General features: G+C 33.6%; 1 long non-coding RNA gene across 1 annotated transcript; it reads left to right on the top strand.

The window, feature by feature from the left end:
* Positions 1-8,275: 8,275 nt before the first annotated feature.
* LOC123528586 (uncharacterized) lies at positions 8,276-22,560 on the top strand. Its single transcript, XR_006682002.2, has 6 exons — positions 8,276-8,602; positions 9,073-9,156; positions 10,241-10,319; positions 10,560-17,521; positions 20,749-20,847; positions 22,164-22,560. It is a non-coding gene; the product is annotated as an uncharacterized LOC123528586 (long non-coding RNA).
* Positions 22,561-25,078: the final 2,518 nt, after the last annotated feature.

Here is a 25,078-nt window from a genome sequence, read left to right as displayed (position 1 = left end):
CTTATTTAACGTGTAAGATGTTTTAATATCATATTTTAACTTTAGAAAGATAGTAACAGTGTCATTTTTATACATTTACTCACGGGTTGCCCTTAACTCAGAAACTGATAATCGTTTCCGTACGCCGAATCCAGGTATTATTCTGCGTTTTCCGGATAAATGACGTTACGCCATCCCTTCCGGTTTATCAAACGTGCAGAACTACCTTAATAAGAATACAGATTATAAAAGTTTTATTAAAAAAAAGAAATATATATATATATATATATATATATATATATATATATATATATATGAAATAGGAGATTATGTATTTCTAGTCCAACAAGATGTGGATTACATAATTGAAGTTAACATTATCGTTGAATACTCTGGTAAAAAGTTAAATTTGTTTGTTTCTTTTTTTGGACTGGAGGAGTGACCATACAAACGGACTTGAAAATATATCACCTGAGGTTAAAAATACAATACTGATTTTTAAGAAAAAATATTGAAATTAATTTAAGCAAAGGAACAACATTTACAATTTTGCCAAATCTTAGTTTACCAATATCGACAATTAAATTTACTATAGAGGTAGGAAGTTTTGTCAGATTCTATCTAGTTAATTGATTTATTTCATTGTTTTTTATATGATGGGAATATTCAATAATATAAATGAATAATTAGATAAAATAGAACGGCAAATAGTAAGAAAGCCTTCTTTGTTTTTAACATCTGCAACAGAAAATGCTGCTGGATTACTTAAATGGAAAGTTGTAAATGATAGTCTTGGTTTAGTTCAAAATGGTAACAACTAAACAAAATTGTATTTTAATCATTCTTATAGATGCAATTTAATTAGATAAAGGAGAATCTAAATTAGAATTAAAAAACAAAGAAAATAATATTCTTCAAAGTTACAGTGTAAAGAATAACAGAAAAAAATGAATCTATTTCTATTAATTATGCTGATCAATTTAAAATGAATGATGTTATTTATATAGATGGTTTAAACGTTAAGAATATTCAATTAACAATTTATGGTTTTGTAACCGGACTGAGCTAAAGCTCATAAGGAGCTGAAGCTCCGTAAGCAAATGTATTAATACCATAATCAAGAATATATCTTTTATCGTCATAACATGATAAAGATGTTTTATTAATAACATAACCTGAAAGATTGTGCTTATCAGAATGAATAACTTTAAAGGTATGGTTACTTTGGGTTGAATTAAACAATAATTGTACTTTAATTTACGTAAATCTTATGTTTTGCTTTATTTATTTGCTACTTTTGCACTAATGTTAGAGCCTTTCTCAGTGGGGATTTTATTTACATCGTGTTGTTTAACTTGTTGAAAATAGGGTAAGTGCGAGGTTGGCATGCCCTAAACGCGTTTAACCCCCACCCCCTCCCCCCAGTTTCCTTTATTTAGGTTACTGACCGTTCCAAGGCGGTGCCCCTATTTTCAACAGGTTGTTTTTTCTGTCTTGTATTGCGTGTTGCGTATGTTTTCTTGTTTGCTGTAAGCGTTTTTCCTCCGCCCCACTCCCCCTTTGTGCCCTTTCCTTTCTCTTGCATTTATGCTTCTTTTTTGCATCCCCTCCCCCTTTACTTTTAGTAAGTTTTCGTGGCTCCTCTTTGTTTTGGCAGCCAGGTCCCAAGACAGTCCTTGATTGTTTTTCCTATTTGTGTGGGTACGTTTGTGGGCTTTTGAGTCTATAACGGTGCCCTACTGTTTTCTTACGTGTTACTTGTTCCGTTTTTCTATGTTGTTCGGTTGTTCGTTGTTGTGTGATTATCTTTGGTACATGAGTGTCTGCGCTATTGTGGTTTGCGTTGTAGCGCAACTATTTTTAAAGAAAATGGCATTCCCTTGTATATTCTTCCTTGTTTGGCTTTCCCGTTCGGATTCCTCCCCCCACCCCCGTCCCCTTTTCGCCACTTACCATTTCCTTCCCCTATAATAATTTTTAGCTTATATTAATATGTACTTGTTGGATGTTTGAAGCAACCCGTCTGAAATACTTTTCCATTACAGCTTCTTTTTGATGTGGGCCTACTATGTAAATGCGTGGCTCTGGGGCTGTGTTTTTGGTGCTCTGTGCTTCCGAGAAATCTACCCTTACCTATGATCTTTTGTAATTTTCATAAACTATTTTTTCTTGACAACATGCTTTTTTTATTCCTTTACATTTTTTTAATGTTATCTTCATTTTCTAATAAATATGAATTCATTTTACTTCTTAATCCAACAAATTCAACAATGGGAATGCCGGTGTAATGAAGTATTTCGACCCCCATAGAATAATGACCCCCCGGTCATTATTCTATAGAAAAGTGACCCCCCGGTCATAGTATTATGACCTCCAGATCATAGTTCTATGACTCCCCCACGTGAAGTAAACTGAACCTCACGAAGAATATTGACTCCCATAAAAAAACGACCCCGGTCATTTGGTCAAATTTAGTGATAACTCTAAGTATCTAAGGCCTAATTGCTGCATTTTATGCCCCCACTCGGGGGAGGGGGGCATATAGATTTGCCCTTGTCCGTCCGTCCGTCCATCCTTCCGTTTGACCATTAGCCCCAGATACCATCACTTGACACAGAAATCAGAGCATTCCGCAAAGGGATTCTATTTCTAGACGCTGTATCTTGGTGTATACATTTTTTTCAGGAAAATAACAATTCACAATACGTTCACAAAACACACCAGTGTCAATAATCCCTGCAAACTTCGGTATGAAGTAATTCTTCAGAAGAAAACTGCACAAGAAACTGCTAGCATAGAACTTATTATTAATAGAAGTTACAATACTTAGCAGTGGCAGTAAAGTACGGTAGCGGCAACAATAGAAAGTAGTAGTAGTAGTAGTGGCAGTGGTAGTGGCAGTTGCAGTAGCAGCAGCAGCAGCAGAGGAATAAGTGACAGCAACAACAGCAGCAGGAGAAGAAGAGGTAGATGTACACGACGTATTAGTGGAAGCAGGTATAGTAGTATCAGAAGTAGCAGTTGTAGTAGTAGTAGTAGAAGTAGTAGTAGTAGTAGTAGAAGAAGAAGAAGAAGTACATGTAGTAATAGCAATAGAAGTAGCGGTACCAGTAGTAGTAGTACAATCAAAATGTTAACTATTGGCAATGGAGGGTATTAGAGTTGTAGATCTAGTAAAATTGTCCGTTAGGTTTGGTGGGGATCACTTTTTAATAGATATTATCGTCGAAAGTCTTTTTAGGAGTCGGTGTTTTACACGGAAAGAGTAACTTTTTAAATAGAATAATGTCCGGGAATCGATATTGTATGAGAGTTCGAATGTAGTAATTTCGGCAGTGAGTATTTTACATGGAAGGAGTCACTTTTTCTATAGAATAATAACCGGGGTCGTTATTCTATGAGATTCGAAGGGAGTCATCTTTAGGGAGTCAGTATTTTACTTGGAGGGGTCAGTTTTTCTATAGAATAATGACCGGGGGGTCGTTATTCTATAGAGTTTTCAAAGGGAGTCAGTTTTTTATAAGGGGAGTCAATATTTTACAGGAAAGGAGTCACATTTTCTATAGAACAATGACCGGGGGGTCGTTATTCTATGGGGGTCGAAATACTTCATTACATCGGCAGCTTCGTCTTTGAATTTTCCAATTACTTTTTTGTTGTAATCAAAATAAAATTTTGAATTACTATCATAATCACTATTATCATACAGTTCTGAATCTTCATAAAAATCCTCATATGCATCTTCAGTATTTATTTCATAACATAATGAATCACTGTCAGTGAATAAAAGCTTTGCTGAACCTTTATACTTTTCCTTAATGTAATTATAATGAAAATCATACATTAAATATTTTGATAAATATGGAATGCACATTCCGGCATAAAAAGGTCTGTTTAATAATAAACTTTCTTTTACTTGATGAATACCAAACACATTCATAATAAACATTGTTGAACTAACAAATAAAGGTTTTGCCATATACTTCAATAAAATATTTTCATCATGTGTTAATTTAATATTGATTCTTTTACGTAAATTTTCCATTGTCTTACCGAATACAGAGTTGTTCATTAGTTTAAAATGATTTTTTTGCTTTAGATCTTTTTTGAGTATTAAAATCAATATATCCTTTTAACCAAGGACTTTCATCAAAAGTTAAAATTTTATGTATTATTGTTACTTTTAATCCTAATTGTGCATATAGTTCAAGATTTTTAAAATGAGCAACATAGTTTTGTTTTTTCATTAAAGTTGGAACTTAGTTGGTTACATTACTTTTTCCTATTTCAAATTCTTTTTTTAATATTTTTACTATAATCAGAAAGCAATTCGTCTGGTATTTTTATTTTTTCAGGAGCTACAGGATATCATTATGAAGATCATGTAATCCTTTTGGATATTCAAGATCACATTCAATTATAAAGTTAGTTTACATTTTGCAATTAATTTCTTATATTGTTTTTCAGTGACCCGTTTAAAATTTCCAGAGGGCAAAGGTCGACACATAGCCCTACCGTAAAGATTATTGGCCTCGAGGTACATAATGTATTTAGATTCTAATTCAGGATCATAATCTTTCATAAATTTATGACTTGCTTTGCTGTAACGATTAGCTATATAACTTATTCCTCCTCTCAGTCCCTTTTCAATAAAAAGATACATATCAATATCAGTTATCAAATCCAGATTGATTCTATATTATTTTAAACATTGCATCCCAAGCTAACCCAGGACTATTAAAGTAATGGCAAGGATCAAGGTCATAATATTCCAAACATAGTTTTCTAAAATTTTCAAAAACATCAGCAAAAAGTAATACGTCAGTTTTTAAATATAAATCATGATATTCTCCCATTGTTTTTATTTTAAATTTATTCCAAACATTTTTAGCATGCTCATGTTCATTGTCACTGATTTCACTGAAATTGAAAATTGAATAAAACACTTTTATAGGAGGTAATATTGTTTCTTTGATGTTTTTTCAAATGAATCCATATAATCATATGGATAAATTCCTTTTGTTTTTAATAATTCAAGTTTACTTTTACTAAATTCTTGAGATGTGTACTTAAATTCTGGAAATTTTTTTACCAAGTTATTCAATGATTGAGACATCAATTGAAAACTATGTATATAAACCAAATCAATTACCATAAATGCCAAGTATCTTTCCATATTATAAGAATAACATCTATTTCTGTTTTTAAATTTTCCTATTTGTTGCATAATAAAATGACCATCATCACCTATTAAATTATGAAAAATAACAGGAATTTTGTGTGTTAGTCTAAAATTAATATTGCAGTCTTGATGAGCATTTCGTCTAAACTTTTCTGTTATATGGCAATGGTCTCGTACAGGTTTTCATTTTCCTTATATTCTTTTCCACAAATATGACAAGAGGTTTGTTTTTTTTTTAAATAAAGTTTCATCTTTTTTAGACATTTTCAAATATTTGTTAAAGTTTTTATTAGATATTTCCTTACAATACACTTCTTCCTCAAGCATTTTTTAATAAATTTATACACTGCATTAGGACCTCTGTTAACTTGTGTTGGTTTAGTACATTTATCGTCATAACAACACACAACTTTATAACCGTAACCACAATCTAAATGTTTTTGAAATGGTTCAGTAAATGAAGATTTAGGTGACGGCAAAGCAGTTGATATTTTTTCAGTTATTGGTTCAAAATCAGCATAAATTACAAAAGGTACGGCTCAGCCTTTATAATAATTTTTAAAATGTATTTTACTCCCCTCTTTTGGCATTTTTAAAGCTTGTACACCATTAATAGCTAAACAATTTGCAATATGTTTATTTATTATTCTTTCTTGAGAAAAAGTTTGTAAACATGCTTTGCAAAAATGTTTTTTATTTTTACATTTTGTTTTGTTAAACATTAATCTATTTGTCTTTTATCCAAACATAATGGTTTGTCTTATCTTTATTGATTAACAACATGTCACAGTGTTCTTCAGATTGATATTTTTAAAATGTACAATGGATAAATATTATTATCTTCATAACCAAATATATGAAATGAAATATCATTCTGAGCTTCTATTTTAGGTATTTGATTTAATGTTCCAGGAAATTTTATTCCTTCATAATTGAGTTCTTTTATATGCTTTTTGTAATTTGAAACTCTTTGAGGTTTATTTGTTTTCAACAGGAAATTTGTAAGCCAAATGGCACCAAAAACATTCAATATCATCATTCTTTATATTTATCAATCCTTTTCTATGATGCTGTAATGGTTTTGGTAATTATAAATAACTAGAAGCAGTTAATGGATTATATTTATATCTGTTTATATAATGAGCACATCAACGGACTGTGTTCTCCAGCCTCTTCCTTCTGAAATCCAATTACCGATCCTATTCATTATTTCACTAAAAGCTTCAGGAAAAGATTTTTTTTTCGCTTGTGTTAATAATAATTAAAGCTTTTGATTGAAAATAAGCTGATTTATATATTGTATCTGTTTTACTATTTTTTGCAAAAGTGATTTTTAAAACAACATTTATTTTTATACCTTTTAAAGTTTCAAATTCAGATCTAAGAATATCAAATGAATCTTCTATATTTAAATATAACTGATTTTTTGGATCTTGTCTATATGTAATTTTAATTTCAAAGGCGTACGTAGGATTTATATAGTCAGATGGCCCCCAATTTTATAAAAAATTGAAAAAGTGTTCCCGAGTGTAAAAAAACGATTGTTTTCATTAAAATAATCTTTAAGCTACAGAGATGTGGCATTTTTAGTATTCTGGTATCGGAAGTATTAACATAAATCGTACCTAAACAACAACGGGGTAGGTATTTTTCGATTTCGGCCACTTCATACTGAAAATTTGCATAATAGCAACCCTTGCTTCAGTTAATGATATATATCAATGTTTAGAAATACTATTTTCACACAATATTATCATAACTAGAAACTGAAGCAAGGGTTGCTATTGAACGAATTTCATAAAAAAAGCTCTAGAACGGGAGTTTAAATTGACGGAAAGCAAGAGTTACTGTTCGTTAGGTTGCTATGCGTCGCGAAGTTAATTATTTCCCTTGCGAATAAGTGATCACACGCGTCTACAAGCAAAGACGGTGTTTCTTTTGGATTTCACAGCTGTGCACTTGTAAAAATGGATTATTTGGTGTAAGTGAAGCAATATTTCTTTCTGTTGATTATTCTTTACATTAACTGTAGCGCCCTTTCATACAAACTTAGATATTAGTCACGAAATGAAAGATTAATCATATCTAAATAGGGCAGCTTAAAACCCCACCCGGTGTAGGCTACTGAAACTGTATTTGCAAGAACCACAGTTTTTTGTTGGTTTTGATTACAAGACCAAAATTATGTTTTTCAACCTTTTGAACTCGTATATGTGCATGAATGGCCTATCAATATTGTTTCTGAACGTAAAATGTACTGATAAAAGTCTAGTGTTTATTTATATTAATGTCCTAGATTTTCAACAGTTCAATGACACTTATTTTTTTTTTCAGTATTATTTTTAGCTAAAGTGACAGCAGTTAAATGCATATTTCGTCCTTTATGTATTTGATTTATTTTAATATGAGTTATTTATTTATTTCAAAGAAAGATTCCTAATTTCTTTAGAGAGTTTATGCAATCAGTCAGATAAATGAAAATGAAATTTTAGTGCTATTCAAATTTTATTGCAGTGGCTAGGTAGCCAGTTTAAAGGTCTGCGTAGCTGGTTCCGGCTACCTAGACTTAAGGTCTACATAGTCTGCTCTTTTAATATTGATATCACATATGTACCGTTGAACCATGAGCCCTGATTGGCTCGAATATCTCTCTGGTAGTCAGTCACAATGGTATTTCTTCAGGGTATAATTATCACTCAGGTAGTATTTCACTAAATTAACGTGAGGCGGTATTGTTCATGAAACACTTTGACATTGTTAGTCAAGGTAGACGTCTCTTCAGTAAATAGAGGATATTACATAAGTGTCTTTTCATACTGAATTTTTTAAACGAGTTGAATAAAATAATAAAATGCCAGGCTCTGCCGAGCATTTTATCAATTTTATTCAACGAGTTTAATAAATTTAATGCAGAAAGTCACAAATGTAATATTCTTTTTATCACACGTTAACCTTTCTTGTTGAAACATCAAAAACCGACTTTCTTAAAAATCACAATTTAAACTAAACACTTTGACCGACTTCGCCTATACTATAAATGACGTCTACATCAAAGCTTTATTACACTACTGCAGTATCATATGTATTTAACGCCTTTATTACACTCCTGGGACGTCAAACATGGATAAACAGTATTATAAAGTTTTCAAAGTTTGTTCATTGATGAACAAAACTGATCTTCAAGCAGAAACTCAGTTTTAAAGGTAGTTAAAGTTCTTTGCTCAGTGAACTTGTTTTTGTTTATCTTGTGCACATGTATTAAATTATTATGCAAATAGAAATGATACAAATGTCATAATTGTTTGAAGTAAACCGTCATTAATAGACAGTACATATGTTTTTCTTAGGTGAAATATTTTGGGAAGAGGTTAGCTTCAGCAACCCGGATATAGAAAATTGGACCAGAGGTACTTGAGATACAAATGTAGCTGCTGATTAGAGGTAAGCAATTAATATAAATATAAAGTACTGTACATTGTCATTGCACAGAGTATATCCTAAACAACTCATGACAGTACCAAAATTTCAGTCAATGCTTACAACATACTTATGAATAAGTCCTCATATATTTGTACAAGATTAGAGTGTTAATGAAGTTATTAGAAAGCACAATTGGATTGATTGCATTCCATTACCTCCAATATGTTTTAGAGGTTCAACAATGCCAGAAGACCAAAGAAACCAGGACTGACTCTTAAATGTAAAAGTTTATACACATGTACATGAATGATAGTGCTTTTCTAAGCATGTTATTATGTAATTATGTATGATTTTAGCCTGGACACCTGCTATTGACAAAGTAAAAAGTATGCTATCTTCATGTCTACTAAATGCTCACAATACATGTTTATTTTAAGAATTTACTGATTGTTAAGTATAAAAATATAAATTACTGACCAATATGTTTTTAGGTGAGCTGTAGAATGAGTTGGGAGGTTGACAAATAATCAAATATCTTATGTTAGTACCAGAGTCATACTACAGTTGTTATCAAAGTAAGTGATTTACTTGACCTGCAGTCTTGTGTTAAAATATTTTTAGCCATCTTCAACCAGAGTATGATAATGTGCTTTTGAAATTAATAGTAAATGTACTATTTGTGTACCGGGGTATTGGCTATTGTTGATATGAAAGGACAATTTTGTGTTGTGAACTTTCTTTTTAGATCATACTTTGTGTAATATTTTTCACAGATATTTGTACATGGTTAAAGAATTAATTAATTTAATAGAAAGCACAGTTGGATGGAATGCACTCCATTTCCTCCAATATGACTCCTATTTGTATAAGTTTGTATACATGTAAATGAAAGTGCTTTTCTAAGCATGTTTCCATGTATAATATTGATGAGTCTTGACATATGCTAATTATGTCTCCCACCACACAGTGGTGTGGGAGACATATTGATTTACTCCAGTATGTGTGTCTGTCACAAAGATTGTCCACACTCTAAGTCAAACATTTCTCATCCAATTTTCACCAAACTTAAACAAAATGTGTTTGACCATAAGACCTCAGCCATGTTCGATGACTAGCCAAATCAGTCCTGGCGTATTGGAGTTATGGCCCTTGAATTACCACACATTGGCCTTTTTATTCTTGTCCGCACTCTAAGTCGAACATTTCTCACCAGATCTTCAACAAGCTTTAACACAATGTGTTTGACCATGAAACCTCAGCCAAGGTTCATAACTAGCAAAATCGGTCCAGGCATTTTGGAGTTACGGCCCTTGAATTACTGAAAAATCGGCCTTTTTATTCTTGTCCACTCTCTAAGTCGAACATTTCTCATCCGGTCTTCACCAAACTTGAACAAAATGTGTTTGGCCATAAGACCTCGGCCAAGTTCGATAACGAGCCAAATCCGCACAGGCACTTTTGAATTATGACCCTTGAATTATTGAATAATAAGGGGCAGTTGTGGGAGACATGCGCTTTTCTCAAAGGCATTTCTAGTTACATCTTTTTTACATAAACTCTACTGAATGCTCACATTACATGTGTACATTAAATACTTGCTGAATGTAGAAAAATGTAATTTGCTGACTTTTTTTACTGAACTAAAATGTTTTTTTTTAGGTGAGTTATGGAAGGAGGTTGAGACTGACGTGCAGCTTACAGTTTAAAATGCCAGATTAATATTACAGTGAATATCGCAGTAAGTGATTTACTTGACCTAAAATTTTGTGTTGAAATGTGTTTATCCCACTTCAGCCAGAGACCGAGTATGATAATGTGCTCTTGAAGTTAACAGCAAGTGTACAGTTTGTGTATTGCTGATATGAAAGGACAGATTTTCAACTTTATTCTACAGAATTACTTATTTATAAAGCAGATACGAATTGAACATTGGACTTTGTTGATGTCAGTTACTTAACCAATGTAATGTTCGTTTCAGGTGAGCTGGTGATGAGATTGCCTATTTAGATCCTGTTACCCATAAAGGTTGATGTTGTTTACAGATAAGTTTGTTACAGCTGAAGTGTGATACTAGAGTAAGTGATTTCCATTATATGTGTTGAAATACATACATTTTATTATGCTTACTTTAGCAAAAGGCTCAAACTGGGCCTCCGTGGCCAAGTGGTTAATGTCGCTGACTTTAAATCACTTGCCCCTCATCGATGTGGGTTCGAGCCTTACTTGGGGCGTTGAATTTTTCATGTGAAGAAGCCATCCAACTGGCTTATGGAAGGTCGGTGGTTCTACCCAGGTGCCCGCTCGTGATGAGATAGTGCACGCAGGCCGAGGTGCACCTGGGGTCTTCCTCCACCATTAAAGCTGGAAAGTCGCAATATGACCTATCATGCGTGGGTGCGACGTTAAATTCAACAAAAATGTTAATAAAATGAATACTAATTCCAGAGCTGTTAATTCTTTTTAATGTCCAGTAATAAAGTTCTGTGTGTATTTCTATTATAAAATCGATCATATTGAGCAAACAACATTATCTACCTATAAAACTGAGAAACTGAGCTTGATTTTAAATTTTGTTAATCAATGAACAATGCAGTATTGTATTATTTAATCATCACAACAAGTATTGCCAAAACAACCAGTTTTATGCTATTTTTAGCTCACCATATCACAGGGACTGACCTCCAGATTGATTGAAAACAAAAAGAAGAAGAAAATGTTATGATGGCTATATTTCTTAATGATGCTTTAAACCAAATTTTACCCCAGATAGTCCGCTTGACAAGTTTTTCCATTCAAAAGTGAAAAGCCTGTCTCACAGTGTACCAAAGTTAAACTGACCTAATTGTAAAACTTATAAAGGGTCTTTAAAAAAACTCTTTTTATCAAAATGGTCTTAATTTAATTTACTGCTGGGAATTTCATGATTTAGACATTGTTTTAATGTCTTGATTAGCATTGTTTTAAATTGATCTTAAACTTTAAACAACAATAAATGTTTCATGTTCATAACTTCACCAACTCAACTTCAGTATGAAAAAAAAAGATTGTTTTTATTCAAAACCTAGATTGTAGAACTGCATGTACCTTTCACAAACTTAAATCATTAGATCATTACCTTTCAGCTGTAACTTATTTTCCTTTTTGCAGGTGTTGTGCGCAGATTTTGCAATAACTTCTGATATGTAATTGCATGAACTTTGATCCTTTCAGTAGACTTGGTCAAAAGTCGTTGTCTGTGTATTGTATGCACAGCTGTTGTTAATGAACATTACTGAAATGAAGGACAACTGTCATTTTTCAGTTGTGACCTTATTAAAGTATTGTAGAATTGTTCAAAATGAGTAAAATGATATACAGTGATATGAATGTAAGATAACACATGTTTTTTCTTGTTTTAACATCTGCAAAATCCCGAGGGATTGATTGGTACCAGAGCCTGTCAAGGCGAGGGTACCAACTATTTCCAAGGGATTATGAAGATATTATAACACGATAAGAACATGCGCTAACGCTATTCTAGCATAAAACATATTTTCTTTCAACGTTTTGATATGTGACTCTGAAACTTTGTACAGTTCATTACCATCATGGTTACACATTGCCATTTAGTGCAAGACTTATCGAAGTCCACAAATACAGGAACATTTTTTGGTTAATTTATTTTTAGCACACCTGAGCCAAAGGCTCATGGTGAGCTTTTGTGACTGCTCAATGTCTGTCATCTGTCGTGCGTCGTCCGTCCGTCAACATTTTCTAAAAAAATCTTCTTGAAAACCACTAGACAGATTTATATCAAACTTCACAGGAATGATCCTTGGGTGGTCTCCTTTCAAAATTTTTCAAAGAATGAATTCCATGCAGAACTCTGGTTGCCATGGCAACTGAAAGGAAAAACTTAAAAAATCTTTTCCAAAACTGCAAGGCGTAGAGTCTTGATATTTAGCATGTGACATCATCTATTGCTCCTCTATCAAAATTGTTCAAATTATGCCCCTAGGGTGAAAAGAGGCCCCGTCCCGGGGGTCACAAGTTTGACATAGACTTATATAGGAAAAAACTTTAAAAATCTGCTTGTCTAAAACCACAAGACATAGGCCTTTGATATTTGTTATGTAGCATTACCTTGAAGTCCTCTGCCACAATTGTTCAAATTATAAATCTGGGATGAAAAGAGGTCCTGCCCAGTGGGGTCTCAAGTTTTACATAGACCTACATGTATATAGGAAAAACTTTAAAAAATCTTCTTGCTTGAATCTGCAATGCCTATGCTTTTGATATTTGGTATGTTGCATTGCCTTGTAGTCCTCTACCAAAGTTGTTCAAATTATGCCCGTGGGGTGAAAAGAGGCACTGCCCTTGGGGTCCTAAACTTAACCTGGACTTACATAGAGAAAAAAAATCTTCTTGTCTGAAAGCTCAATGCCTAGGCCTTTGATATTAGGTATGTAGCATTGCCTAGTGGATGGCTAACAAGATTGTTCAAATTATTTCCCTACGGTTGAAAAGAGGCCCCTCCCTGGGGATCACTTGTTATATGAGTTATAAAGGAATAAATACTTCAAAAGTTGTCAGATCATATTTCCTACACTGTTTTATTGTAATTACCTGATGATCCCAAGTGATTAGGGGTCACCTGACTGTGACCTTGACCTACTGACCTACTTTCTTGTTTTTTAAGATACAGCCTTGTAATTTGGATGACATGTACAGTTTTGCACACCGATTTTAAAACTGACATAGATATGACCTTCTGACTTACTTTCTAATATTTAAGCATCAGTTTGGCATTTTAAACATATGGCTCATATTAGTCAAGTGAGCGATTCAGGGTCATCATGACCCTCTTGTTTTCTTTTGTCTGAAAATCTGTGGTAATATTTTGACTCCATCCTTCAATCAATTCTTCGAATAGTCGAGCGTGCTATCATCCAACAGCTCTTGCTTTTTTTTTTACTTTTATGACAATTCCTTTTGATTTATACATTTGGGGCCGTAATATGATTGCGTTTTGCCATGGAATGCACTTATATAAAAAGATGTGAAAATCTCTCTATTAACACATGTTTTTTTTTCTGTTAAAACACCCCCAAAAAGAGCAGTTTTATGCTAGAATGACCTGCCCAGTAGTTAAGAACCCTTATAAATGGTAATTCTCACACTGATTTTGTTGGTGTTTTTTTCAACAGGTTTACTGAGCACTTGAAAAGATCCTATTTTGAGGTACATTTGAAAGTTTGAGTCTCCTTTCATATTGACTAACATAAAAAAAGTTTTAAACAAAAATTGTATAGTAGTATATTTATCAGTTGGCATGAAATTTGTTCATAGAGAGCTTTTGGTATATTTGGATGATCCGGTGTTAGTTGCTCTTCATCAAAACGTTACTTAATCATCTGCTCTTAAACTTCTGGTCATAAATACATCAAACTTAGACTGTGCCTGTGGTATGACATATATCTTTCAAGACTGATGAACCACTTGACAGAATCCTTGGGCCTAGGATCCTAAATTTTAGTACACAGGTGCAACATCACAAAATACATGTCAAGTTTGAAATGGAGATCATCGGGTCAAAGAACAAGGTCACAAAGACCTTGGACAGGTAAAAGGTTTCTGCATGATAACTTGAAAATGCTTGGGCCTAGGAACATAAACTATGTTACACAGATGGAACATCATAAAATACAGGTCAAGTTCAACTTTGAGGTTAATTAGGTCAAAGGTCAAGGTTACATTTACACAGAAATTTTTAACTGTTTCAGGATGATTACTTGAGAACAAATGAGTCTAGGATCATAGTTTTTAGTACACAGGTGTAACATGATTAAATACAGGTCTAGGTCAATATGACCTGAAAAAGTTAAACCATGTCTGGATGATAACCTAAGAAAGGTTTGGCCTAGGATCATGCAAATTCTTACAGAGATTGGTCATGACCAGCAGATGCCCCTAATTATTTTGAGGTCAGTAGGACACAGGTCAATGTCACAGTGACCAGGAACTTATAAACAGGGATTTGACATTGACTTTAGAACAGTTGGGCCTAGGAACACGAAACTTACCAGGGATGTTGGTCATGACCAGTTTATGACCTATATTGATTTCGAGTTCGCAAGTTCAAGTGTCAGAGTGACAGGTACATTTAAACTGTTTATGGACAATATCTTGAGAACTCCTCGGCCAAGGATCATGAAACTTCATAGGAGTTTGATCATGACCAGTAGATGACCCCTTTTGATTTTGAAGTCATTAGGTCAAAGGTCAAGCAAAATCAACCTTTGACGTAGGCTTAGTTTTGGGACAAGGCCATATTGTGGTATAATTCGTCACTCCTGTGACAACTCTAAGTTCTGGCTCTCCCAGAAAAGCAACGAGAAAAAAATTAAAACAACTTTTTAGCTCACCTGAGCACGAAGTGCTCAAAGGTGAGCTTTAGTGATCACCCTGTGTCCGCCGTCCGTCGTCCGTCCGTCGTCTGTCGTCAACAATTTGACTGTTAACACTCTAAATTCACATTTTTGGCCCAATCTTAATGAAGCTTGGTCAGAATGTTACCCTCCATAAAGTATTGGACGAGTTTGATATTGGGTCATCTGGGGTCAAAAACTAGGTCACCAGCTCAAATCAAAGGAAAACCTTGTTAACATTCTAGAGGTCACATTTTTGGCCCATTCTTAATGAAACTTAGTCAGAATGTTACCCTTAATAAAGTCTTGGAAGAGTTCAATATTGGATCACCTGGGGTCAAAAACTAGGTCACCAGGTCAAATCAAAGGAAAAGCTTGTTAACACTCTAGAGGTCACAATTTTGGCCCAATTTTAATGAAACTTGGTCAGAATGTTATCCTTAAAAAAGTCTTGGACGAGGTTGATATTGGGTCATCTGGGTTAAAAAAAAACTAGGTCATCAAGTCAAATCAAATGAAAAGCTTTTAAACACTGTAGAGGCCGCATTTATGACTATATCTTCATGAAAATTGGTCAGAATGTTAATATTGATGATCTAAAGGTCCACTTCGAATCTGGATCATGTAGGATTAAAAACTAGGTCACCCGGTCAAATCAAAGGGAAAGTTAGAGGCCACATTTATGAACATATCTTAATGAAACTTGGTCAGAATGTTTATCCTGATGATCTTTAGGTCAAGTTTAAATCTGGGTCAGCTGAGGTCAAAAACTAGGTCAATAGGCCAAATCAAAGGAAAAGCTTGTTAACACTCTAGAGGCGACATTTATGACTGTATCTTCATGAAACTTAATCAGAATGTTAAACTTGATGATCTTTAGGTCAAGTTCGAATCTGGGTCATGTGGGGTCAAAAACTAGGTCACGAGGTCAGATCAAAAGAAAACCTAGTTAACACTTTAGAGGCCACATTTATGAACATATCTTGATAAAACTTGGTCAGAATGTTAATCTTGATGATCTTTAGGTCAGTAGGTCAGGTGAGCGATACAGGGCCTTCATGGCCTTCTTGTAATAAACCTTAACATGGATTTTATCAAAACTTAGACACAATGTGGAAAGGTGTAGGTCCTTGTCATGTGAGCTACAGATTAACGCAGAGGAATAAAATAGTGGTTTTTGAAATTTTATAAGTCTCTTGTAAAATAAAATAATATGTCACATTAAAGTTGAAATGTCCGTTTTTCTTTTAATGCTATTTTGTTTCAATGCATGCACCAGGTACACTTGAAACTTTGTATTTGAACAATATGAAAGGAGATTAAATTCATTTTTGAATCCTTTTGCAGTTTTGTATATTATTGTAGGGATAACGCATTTTTTTCGTGTTAAAACATCTGCAGAATCTCAAGGGATTGGTTTGTATCGCCCACCAATGATTCTCGAGGGATTCTGACGATGTTATAACGTGAAAAGAACATACATTTACGCTATTCTAGCATAAAAACCCATAAAAACCAAGTAAATGAAAATAGTGTACCGCAATACCATCAGATTTCCATGAAGTACGAGGTAAAGTCTACGTTGGTTTTTCATGCATACGTCATTTCTTTTTTAATGATCTGTTTTGGGGCCGTAAAACGTTTACGCCATAAAAACCAAGTAAAAGAAAATATTGTACCGTAACACCATCTGATTTACATGAAATGCGAGGTAAAGTCTACGTTAGTTTTTCATGCCTAAGTCATTTCTTTTTAGCTCACCTGAGCACGAAGTGCTCAAAGGTGAGCTTTTGTGATCGCCCTGTGTCCGTCGTCCGTCGTCAACAATTTGACTGTTAACACTCTAGAGGTCACAATTTTGGCACAAACTTAATGAAACTTGGATAATATGTTACCCTCAATAAAATCTTGGAAGAGTTCGATATTGGATCATCTGGGTTCAAAAACTAGGTCACCAGGTCAAATCAAAGGAAAAGCTTGTTAACACTCTAGAGGTTAAAATTTGGACCCAATCTTATGGTATCCGATCCATGAATAGCGCATATCACTTCGGCAGTTTTCGGACGATGTCTGTATTTTCCGGAATTTTCATTCAGGAACTTAGTTTTATTTTATTTTTTACATTTTTGAATATCATTTAATAAAACCATTAATAAAAAGACACATACATAAAGAATTTTTACCAACAGTTTTCTATTATCAAAAAATTACGGACTTCTCGTCTACTCTCTTACAACGAGATGCAATGGCGGCGCCCATGAAAAAACATTGCGAATGCCGATTTAAAAAAAAACAACAAACAATGACAAACGTTTCACATTAGAATTAACAGTCTATCGTGTGATCATATGGTACGATGGGCGCCAAAAAATTATCATTTATTGTGCTAACAAGACCTGTCGGCTCTGAATATGCTGTGAATAGCCCAAAACATCCGGGTTGACGTCATTTCGACATGTACAAAATTATGATCAGATGAAATAGAAAAAGTAGACATCGAAAACAACGATTGTCCACGAAACGCTTGATTTAGGTAGGTGTTTTATTATTTGCTTGTAAAAAGTCAATGGAAGAATTTTTTATGAGATTATTTATAAATTCATAAACATTTCTACAGGTATATAATTGAAGTGCATGTCAAATGGTACAGTACCACAAAACAGGCAATGTTCCTAAAGGCAGTTGCTAGGGGTCCGGTAACCGGACTTCTAGACCTGGAATCTAGAGGTCCGGTAATCAATACGAATGCTGAGAATGGTATTAACAAAGAGGAGACCTTATTTTATCTTTAAAAACGGGAGAGAATTTCAGAAGTTTGCTCTCGTATTTTACTTGTCATTTTAAATGCATTGTAAGTGACAGGAAACAGAAGTATTTATAATTCTTTAGTCCTTGAAAAGATGGATCGCAAGTTCGATAAATTATGAATAGGAATTTGTACGCTGTACATAATCGGAGGCATTTATCAAATAAATATATTCTCCTTATAAACAGTTCTCAGTATTCATGACTGAAATACTGTTGAAAAACGGCGTTAAACCCAAAACAAACAAACAAACAAATCATACTAATTGGGACAAAATTGGGGGAAAACATGCTTTTTTGCTTTGGAACGGCTTCCTTTTAACGCAGGTAGATTTATACGGGAAACAGCCCTGACACTGATAATACAGCATTAAATAGTACATGTATATTGAATACTGGACCTTTAGACTCCAGGTCTTGAGGTCCGTTTACCGGATCCCTAGCCACTTCCTTTCCCCAAAGGCCAAACCAAAAATTTCAGATGCACTGCAGCACGAAGTAGTAAGCATGTTATTTTGATGAAAAAAAATCTTAAAATAGGTACTTTTAAAAATATATGAATTGTGTTGAATATAGTAATTGATAATTCTTCAAATTTGAATGTAATTTAAACTACTGCGACTGTTACAAGTACTTTTTATGTATGTAGGGATAACGCATGTTTTTTCGTGTTATAACGTCTGCAGAACCCCGAGGGATTGGTTGGTGCCCGAGCCCGTAGGGCGAGGGTACCAACGTATCCCGAGGGATTCTGCAGATGTTATAACACGAAATGAACATGCGCTAACGCTTTTCTAGCATAAAACGCGGAAAAAATACTAATAAATGAATACATCCTACCTCAACGTTATTAAATTTCCATGAAATGCGCGGGAATGTCTGAGCTGTTTTTAACGTTGACGTCATTTCGTTTTGAATTGTCCGTTTTGGGGCCGAATGACATTTACGCTTTGCCACGGAACTCTCATACATAAAAAGGTGTTATAACAGTATGTGAGCGCGAGAATCTCTCTGTTAACACACGTTTTCTCTCCTGTTAAAACACCCCCGAAATGTGACAATAACAGAAGTTTTATGCTAGAATTGATGTTGAAAATTAATACAAGCTACATGTTATATGTACAAAGCTGTTACTGCATTGGTTACAGCCCTTTGGCATCTGTGCGCCATTTGTAAGCGTCAATGTTAAATAAATAAGTTGTACTTGCGAAAAGAGTTACTTTAGACCTCAAAAGGTTTGTTATTGGTTCAATTTGACAGATTGAGGTACATCTTATCTATGCTATGATATGTCTGCGTTTATATTAATGTTTGTTATGTTTTGAAAAGATGGAATGCTTCTGTAATATGTTTTCGCTACTCAATGAAAATTTATGATGTCAATAAATTTATAATAATTTATATCTGAACAAGTTTTCTTGAACCGATGATTTGTTAAGTTCGTTTCAGTTTTGAATTACATACATTCTTGGTATATTCTCTAGTATAACATGTATACCATTTGCATTGACTTTCATATTTAGTGTTTAACATCTGCAAATATATCCTAGTAAATCGATTGAACGGCTTGCTACATTTATGACTGAAATAAACTGTATATAAGGCTATTATTAAAAATCATTTGTTTGTGGTAACATGACCTACCTTTGAAAATCGCTGTTACCCAACTTTTTTCCTGGACATTCGGATGAAATGCTTTTCCCTATATGATTATATGCAAAAAAAATCCCTACCAACCGACTCGCACAAAAAACTTTGGATTGTGTTACGCGAGTCTCTGATGTTTTCATCAGTGCTGGAAAACTCTGTTTTACACCCTGGATGTAAGATGACAATTGTCCTGTCATATGTATAACGAACTATGTCTTATTATTAGGGATGTCAACGGATATCCGGATATCCGGATATTCGGTCACGGGTACGAATATTCGGATCTTATTTAAGTATTCGAATATTCGGTGGTAACATACACATTACTGAAATATTTATTTTTATGTTCATAGCATTGTAATTTTTCGTCACGTAAATAGCGTGTCAAAACGTAATACACAGTCGTCATGGTAATGACACATACCCGACAGGTGTGCGAAACATAATTGTCATCTTAAGTAGTCCTGTTTGGTCAAACAATGCAATTATTGTCAATTAATAATTATGCGTAATTTAAAAAGAATGTGTTTACAAATCGTCGGCAAATATTGCAGCTTTAAAGAAAAGACGTGGAGAGTGCGAAGGTAATAATTAGTGCACGTGCATTTTATGCTCTTGATATTGACGCCGGCTGCAACAAACATTTGTCGATAAATATCGGCACTGCTCTTTTCATCATACATGTTTGAGTTTCACGCTTTATGAAAGAGACTAACAACTAGAAATCTATTGATATTTGAAGTTTGCATTGTTGTTATAACTTTAGTTGCTAGTTTACAGCGTGAAAATTGTTTTATTCACCATATCTATTATGCTTTTTGTGTAATAAACGAAACAAACTTTCTACGTCGTTTCATTACTGTGTTTGTGTAATCAAAGAAACAAATCCGTCTTTTCATAATGAGTTTGCAATTATATTAAGCCAATTTTTGAAAGAAAATATTCTGGACCCGGCCTCATATAAATAGTTACATATAAATGAAAAACACGATTCGTATCTTTTCAGTTTGCATTATAAAACTAAACCGAAAGTAGAAAAATCTTGTAAGAGTTACCTTTCTTCCATTTCAAAATGGCGACCGCTAATATGTTGCAAGCACGACTGGTACTAGAAAAAACATCATAAGCCCTTATATAAACACGTTTAGGTCCTCAGAAAAAAAGAGGTTATGTGCATGAACGAATATCCGGATATTCGTTCGGATGGTTGACCGAATATTCGGATACCAGTTTTGGTATTCGTTGACATCCCTACTTATTATATATGGACATATTTTAAAAACATTCCTAATTTTTCTTTTGCAGCAATGGTCTGTGTTGATGCTATTTTCTCTGAAAGCAAACTGTCAGTAATCTGCAGCCGATTCAGCTACTGTACCAGAAACTTGAAGAAAGGCGTAAAAAGTAGCTTTTATTTCTCATTTTGCCTTTATTAGGTTCATACTGAAGAGAGAAATTTGCTGAGTTTAAAATTAACTTTAGATAAATTGTGAAGAGCCGGAGTTGTGACTTTAAATTTATAGAGATTTATATTTGAGCCGCGCCATGAGAAAACCAACATAGTGGGTTTGCGACCAGCATGGATCCAGACTAGCCTGCCTGTTCGCTTTCAAAGCCTATTGCAAATAGAGAAACTGTTAGCGAACAGCACGGATCCTGACCAGACTGCGTGGATGCGCAAGCTGGTCTAGATCCATGCTGGTCGCAAACCCACACCATGTTGGTATTCTCATGGCGCGGCTCATTTTGTTATTTGTGGTGTGATATGCCAAAGACATATATGACTTCAGTCTTCATTTTAATATCATGTATATGAGGAAGTTATCTTTCACATAAAGTGTGCTGTTATCATTTTGCACATCTCCAGGTAATATAACCATGTAAGTCATACACCTTCAAGCTGTGTATTGTTGAAAATGTGATTAAAACTTCTGTCTCACCCAACAATTTAGTGTATTGTTGTTAAAATAAACATGTTTAGACTTGGCGTGATCCTTCATTGCATGTCATACATCTTGATGAGGTCGCTTTTATTTATGTACACCACATTGTCATTGGTCAATGAGGTATATAGTGTCAACACTGTTTGAACTGTCTGCCCATCAGTCCCACATTCTGGTGTACATTCTGGTGAACCATTTCCATCCAATTAAAATGAATCTTGTATACTTCATCAACATGAAATGAACATTAGCATATTAGCAGAACAGATAATTATTTTTTTAATTATTCCCCGTTTGACTTGACAATATTACATAGATCTGTACAACAGCTTCCATATTCAAATGAAACTTGGTATATATCATGAAGCAAACATAAGCATAATGTCAGATTATTATTTTTTGAGTTATGCCCCTTTTTATTATATCACATCTGTACATTGTGTCCTCTGCTTCTACTACATATTTCATGTAATTCAAATGAAACTTGGAATACATCATCAGTATGAAGTGGACATGTGCTTATTGTCTGACCCTATTTTTAGTTAAGTCCCTTTTTGGGACTTAACATTATTATAGCTATATCAGTTCATAACCTTCAGTTTTCATTAAATTCAGAGTTACGCCCTTTTGAACTTTTTTAATTCATTTTATAAATTAGCATTCTGAAGGGGCATAAGTCAAACAATATGACATCATTCCTGCTTTTAGTTTTTAAAATTAACTCAATTTTATAATATTTCTACTTGATCTTAATGTTGATAATTCGTCTCATTTCAGTGAGCTGCCATTACCAAAGTACCTCAGATATGTAGGAAACATGACATTCGGGCATTTCTGTTCTGTTGAAATAATACTTGAGCTGGAACCATGACATGAAAGAAGACCTTAGCCTAGGAAATATATGCAAGCGGAGATTGAGACATTAAATTTGTAAAATGAAAAGACTTATGAAGCAAATAGCAAGTTCTGAATGCTTCAAACTAACTGTTAGTAGACTTTGGATGATTTACTGCAAACATATGGCAAAAAAGACTCAGATACAAATGTATCATAACAGTGCTTACATGCCAAACTTCCAGGGCATCTCTACAGGAGAATTCAGTTGAAAGTCCAGGAGATTTCAGAATTTACATTGTACCTAGTTTAAAAGTATAACTAAAAAGACAGTTATGAATTCTTTTAGTAAATCTGATTCATTTTAAATCTACAAGGTTATTGTCATCATTTTGTTGACTCTTGTCAGCTTTGGTCTTGGTTAACATTTTTGCTTATGTTCCTCTTTTCTTCGAAACTATAAGAAATATAGCTTTGAAACTTAGTTCACCTGTTTATCATCATTAGATCACCAAGAGTCATAATTCCCACTTCTGTCGCTTTTTGGCAGAATTATGACCTCTTGTGTACCTAGAAAATTGGAATTTCTTGGTTAAATATTTGGATAAATTAAATGTTTCTTACTTAAGAGCTATAGCTTGAAACTTTATATACTTGTTTATCATCATTAGTTGACTAAATAGGTCATGAACCATAACTATTGCTTGTATTCTGTCAGAATATGGGCTTTTTAAATTTGTATTTCTTGGTCAATTCTTTGTTTAGCTCGACTATTTGAAGAATAAGTAGAGCTATCCTACTCATCACGGCGTTGGCGTCAGCGTCGGCGTCACACCTTGGTTAATTTTTTCGTACCATTTCACATATTGACAAAACTTTTTGAGATAATGCTTTAAAACTTTCAACACTTGTGTACCATCACCATGTCAAGTTTTAGACAAGAATACTTAACTCCAGCAAGGATTTTGGCTGAATTATGGTCCCTTTTAACTTACAAATCTTGGTTAAATTTTCATACTACTTCATATTTTGTGCAGACTGTTTGATATGTGGCTTTGGAACGTTTATACCACTTGTTTATTTTATCTGTAGGCCTGGCAAGAGTATATAACTCTGTCAAGTATTTTGGCTGATTTATGGTCTTTTTGGACTTGAAAATTGGTTCATTTTTGTACAAGTCCATGTTTTGTCGAAACTTATGACATGTGGCTTTGAAACTTTGAACACTTGCTTATTATCATCATAATTTCCATCTGTAGGCAAGAGAACATAATACTGTCAACTATTTTGGCTGAATTATGGCCTTTTTTGGACTTGGAAATGGTGAAGTTTTTGTACAAGTCAACGTTGTGTCAAAATTGTTTGACATGTGGCTTTGAAACTTTGAGCACTTGCTTATCATCATAATCTCCATTTGGCAGACAAGAGTACATAACTCTGTCAACTATTCTGCCTGAATTATGACCCTTTTTGGACTTGAAAATCAGTTAAATTTTTCATACCAGTCTATATTTTGCCTAACCTGTTTGTCATACGGCTTTGAAACTTTTACCACTTGTTTACCATCATAATATACATATGTAGGCAAGACTACATACGGTAACTAGGACAAGGACTTTAGCTCAGTTATGGCCCTTTTGTAAGAAAGAAATTTGTTAAGTTTTGCATGCGATTCCATATTTTGTCTAAACTGTTTGATATATGGCTTTGAAACTTTGAACAGTCTTGCTTTCCATCATGGTCACATAGTGCCATATATTGCAAGACTTATCCAAATCCACAAAAATGGGTACGTTGTTTGTCTAATTTATTTTTCATCTTTTTGTCTGCAAATCTCTGGTAATATTTTGACCCTATACTTCCATCAATTCTTCGAATAGTCAAGCGCGCTGTCAACAGACAGCTCTTGTTTGTGAATACTATAAGGTCTATTTGCTTTAAAATTTTGTACATTTCTTTACTATCAGTAAGTGAGTAAGAAGGTCAAGAACCATTTATAACACTTTGTATTGCAGATTGTTAAACGTCAATCAATTACATGCAAGGGTAGGCACCCGCAGGCATTTCTGTGGTTCATACCAATTTTGACATATTTTAATGAATGTCTGTGGTAATTTTGACTAAAAGAGGTTGCTTTAGTATTATGATAGCATGGTTTTTGATAACTTTAGATTCTGACATTTGAAAGCAGTATGGGTAAAAAAAGAACATGTCTGTTATGTAAATGCTATAATCTTTTTACTGAGGTCTGAAAAACAAAAAGGAGAAATAAACTTATTTTGGGCCAATTTTCTCCAGTTTGGATTGATAAGTTTTCATGAAACAGCTGTAATAGAACTAAGGTCATTTCATTTGTAACATTTATTGTAAACTACACTACTTTCAAGTCATAATTTGTAATGAATCACAAAATTTGAAGTAACAAATTTATATTCAATTCCTTTTGATTTTGCATTATTTTTGCTGGTGGGTGGGGTAAGCTGTTTATATATGTTTTTTTTCTCTCTAAAATACAGAATTGCATGTTGTTTTTCTAAAGGTTTTTACTTGCAAATATTTTATACTATCATATTAATAATCTTGAAACATGTAACTGATGGAACATACTGTTTTCAACTTAATAATATGTTATGTTGTTTTATGTACCAGCAAATATTTAGTTATTCGTAAAGCGAAGTTGACAGATAAAGTTATTGCATTTTATATTTAAAAAAGGTATATTGATACTATGTATTGCATCAGACATCTGATAAGATGTTGTTTTGTCTGTTGAAGTAAGCAGTTGTATTACTTAAATGTTTAAATAGAAAAACAGCCAAAAATATGCAACATATTAGATTAATTTTGGTGCTAACTTC

Source organism: Mercenaria mercenaria, chromosome 13, assembly GCF_021730395.1.
Source record: "Mercenaria mercenaria strain notata chromosome 13, MADL_Memer_1, whole genome shotgun sequence".
NCBI lineage: Eukaryota > Metazoa > Mollusca > Bivalvia > Venerida > Veneridae > Mercenaria > Mercenaria mercenaria.
Note: the sequence above shows the minus strand (reverse complement) of the source record. Positions and strands in the feature narration are given on the sequence as shown.